We start from the raw sequence: 3,896 nt of genomic DNA, 5'->3' as shown, positions 1-3,896 counted from the left end.
TTTGGTCCCGGTTCGGGCCACCAAACGGGACCAAAGGTCTCTTCTCGTCAGCCCCAAGGGCGGGAAGCAGAGACCTTTGGTCCCGGTTGGTGGCACGAACCGGGACCAAAGGGTAGCATTCATGTGGTTGGTGCCACCAACCGGGACCAAAGGTGGGTATTGGTCCTGGTTGGTTCCACCAACCACGACTAAGGGTGGGTGCTGCCCGAGGCCAAAAGTTTAGTCTCACCTCGCTAGCTGAGAGTTGTTTATAAGCGCTGCCGTGCTGACCGTCTTGAGCTCCTCTCAACTTCAGGCATACAAGCCTAATGTCACACTCCACTGCCTGTGGTCCTATTGGGCCTGATGAGGGCCTGAATCCTGGCCCAATGGGTTTCTAGTCATATTCAGGCTGTGGTGGTCCAATAGGAGGCATTTTTTTATTTTTTCAGTTTTTTTTGTTTTCTTTGATGCTTTATTTATTTTCTTTTGTTTGTACTTACCAAATTCTTATAGTTTTTCAGTGATTCTTTTTTTCTTTTAGTTGACAAAAATTATATACTTTCTGTTAGTGCCATTAGTTTTCAATTTTGAACAGTTTAAATTTGAATTCTTTTAAATTTGTGTGACTCACTAGTTTGTGAATAACTTTACTATAAAAATAGATTTTTGGGTGATTCTTATTAATGCTATTTAATATTACTGTGTTTTATCATTATATTCAATTTGGTAATTTTTAGGTTATTTTAAATGTCTGTTTTAATCAAAAACAGATTTTGTTATTTTACTTTGCTATTAAAGTTTCTAATAAAAAATTTCTTTACGAAAATTCTTTTTGCTATTAATGTTTTGAACAAAAAATACTTGATAATTTTAGTTGCATAATTTTTTTAAAAATTTAGTTTAAAAACACTAGAGGTTTATAAAATCTTTTTAGTTGATTACTTTTGCTATTAGAGTTTATAAAAGCTTTTTAGTTCATTCTTTTTGCTATTAGAGTTTCATAAAAGTTTCCTAGTTCATTCTTTTTGCTATTAGTTCATTCTTTGACCTAAATGACCCTGAAATTGAAAAACACTTCAAATGAAGTCTCAAAAGGTTTAAAGTTGGCATGGTATCATCAGTTCACCCACATAGCAAGTTTTAAAAAGTTGAGAGGGTTACCGCAAAAATTGGATGGACTTCGTATGCAAAAGCGACAATCTCTTTCGAAGTATCAGGGTTTCGGACGAAAACTCATCTATTACAAAGGGATTTTAATTTTTTGAACTTATTTGATTCCAGAATTTTTTTGTGTTCAAAATGCACCATTCAAAGCCACATCATCAATTTTCAACCCTTTCGGACTTCATTTGGTATTTTTAATGCATTTATTGATTTTTTTGAGCTAAATGACATTGAAATTGAGAAGCATTTCAAATGAACTCTGAAAAGGATGAAAGTTGGCAATGTATCATCACTTCACCCACATACAATGTTCTAAAAAGTTGAGAGGGTTATGGCAAAAACTGGATGCACTTCGTGTACAAAACAGACAATCTCTTTTGAAGTATCAGGGTTTCGTACGAAAACACATCTGGTACAAAGAGATTTCATTTCTTGACATGTAACTGCAGTGATATTCTAGATCAAAGGCATCATCATAATAGTTGTGGAGAGAAAGTCTTCACTTTTTCGTCGCTTGTGTCCTTCGCTTATTGCGCCGTAACCATGGATAATCCTCATCATTTAACCGGGTGCTTGGGTCAACCTTGAATTTGAAGGGAGGAATTTCATGAATCTTTTCATAATATTCAGACATGTCTGTCTTGCCCTCCACTCCCACGATGTCTCTTTTTCCTGAAAGAACTATGTGGCACTTTGGCTCGTCGTATGATGTATTCGCTTCCTTATCTTTTCTTTTTCTCGGTTTGGTAGACATGTCCTTCACATAGACAACCTGCGCCACATCATTGGCTATGACAAATGGTTCGTCTCTATACCCAAGATTGTTCAGATCCACTGTTTTCATTCTGTATTGTGGGTCTACCTGTACCCGCCTCCTGATAGATTGACCCATTTGCATTGAAACAAAGGGACCTGGAAATCATGTCCATAGTCAAGTTCCCATATGTCCACTATGTAACCATAATATGTATCCTTTCCCCTCTTGGTTGCTACATCAAAGCGGACACAACTATTTTGGTTGGTGTGCTATGTCTTGAGCTTGCATTGGTTTTCCTTGAAGAGGAAAGGGTGATGCAGCAATAGTAGCGTAAGTATTTCCCTCGGTTTTTGAGAACCAAGGTATCAATCCAGTAGCAGGCTCCTCAAAAGTCCCACGCAGCTACACAAACAAACAAAGAACTTGCAACCAATGCAATAAAGGGGTTGTCAATCCCTTCACGGCCACTTGCGAAAGTGAGATCTGATAGAAATAGTATGATATGATAAATATATTTTTGGTATTTTATAATATAGATTCGAAAAGTAAAGATGCAAATAAAAGTAGATTGAAAGCTTATATGATAAAAGATAGACCCGAGGGCCATAGGTTTCACTAGTGGCTTCTCTCGAGATAGCATAAGTATTACGGTGGGTGAACAAATTACTATCGAGCAATTGATAGAAAAGCGAATAATTATGAGATTATCTAGGCATGATCATGTATATATGCATCACGTCCGTGACAAGTAGACCGGCTCCTTCCTGCATCTACTACTATTACTCCACACATCGACTGCTATCCAGCATGCATCTAGAGTATTAAGTTCATAAGAACATTGTAACACATTAAGAAACATGACATGATGTAGAGGGATAAACTCATGCAATATGATATAAACCCCATCTTTTTATCCTTGATGGCAATGATACAATATGTGCCTTGTTGCCCCTGTTGTCACTGGGAAAGGACACCGCAAGATTAAACCCAAAGCTAAACACTTCTCCCATTGCAAGAAAGATCAATCTAGTAGGCCAAACCAAATTGATAATTCGAAGAGAGTTGCAAAGATAACTTAATCATACATAAAAGAATTCAGAGAAGATTCAAATATTTCTCATATATAAACTTGATCATAAACCCACAATTCATCGGATCTCGACAAACACACCGCAAAAAGAGTTACATCGAATAGATCTCCAAGTAGAGGGAGGAGAACTTTGTATTGAGAATCAAAGAGAGAGAAGAAGCCATCTAGCTAATAACTATGGACCCGAAGGCTGTGTTAAACTACTCACAACTCATCGGAGAGGCTATGGTGTTGATGTAGAAGCCCTCCGTGGTCGATTCCCCCTCTGGCGGAGCACCGACAAAGGCTCCAAGATGGGATCTCGCGGATACAGAAGGTTACGGTGGTGGAAATAGTTTTTCGTGGTCGGCCCTGATGTTTTCGGGGTACGTGGGTGTATATAGGAGGAAGAAGTACGTCGGTGGACGCCCAAGGGCCCACGAGATAGGGGGCGTGCCTAGTAGGGGGGCGCCCCCTCCACCCTCGTGGCCGCCTCAGCAGCTTCTTGACTTGCACTCCAAGTCCTCTGGATCACGTTCGTTCCAAAAATCACGCTCCCGAAGGTTTCATTCCGTTTGGACTCCGTTTGATATTCCTTTTCTTCGAAACACTGAAATAGGCAAAAAAGCAGCAATACGGATTGGGCCTCCGGTTAGTAGGTTAGTCCCAAAAATGATATAAAAGTGTAAAGTAAAGACCATAAACATCCAAAACAGGTAATATAATAGCATGGAACAATCAAAAATTATAGATACGTTGGAGACGTATCAAGCATCCCCAAGCTTAATTCCCGCTCGTCCTCGAGTAGGTAAATGATAAAAACAGAATTTTTGATGTGGAATACTACCTAGCATATTTCTCAATGTAATTTTCTTTATTGTGGCATGAATGTTCATATCCAAATGATTCAAAATAAAAGTTCAT

Source organism: Triticum dicoccoides, chromosome 3B, assembly GCF_002162155.2.
Source record: "Triticum dicoccoides isolate Atlit2015 ecotype Zavitan chromosome 3B, WEW_v2.0, whole genome shotgun sequence".
NCBI classification, from domain to species: domain Eukaryota; kingdom Viridiplantae; phylum Streptophyta; class Magnoliopsida; order Poales; family Poaceae; genus Triticum; species Triticum dicoccoides.
The sequence above is the reverse complement of the archived record's forward strand: the minus strand, read 5'-3'. Positions refer to the sequence as shown.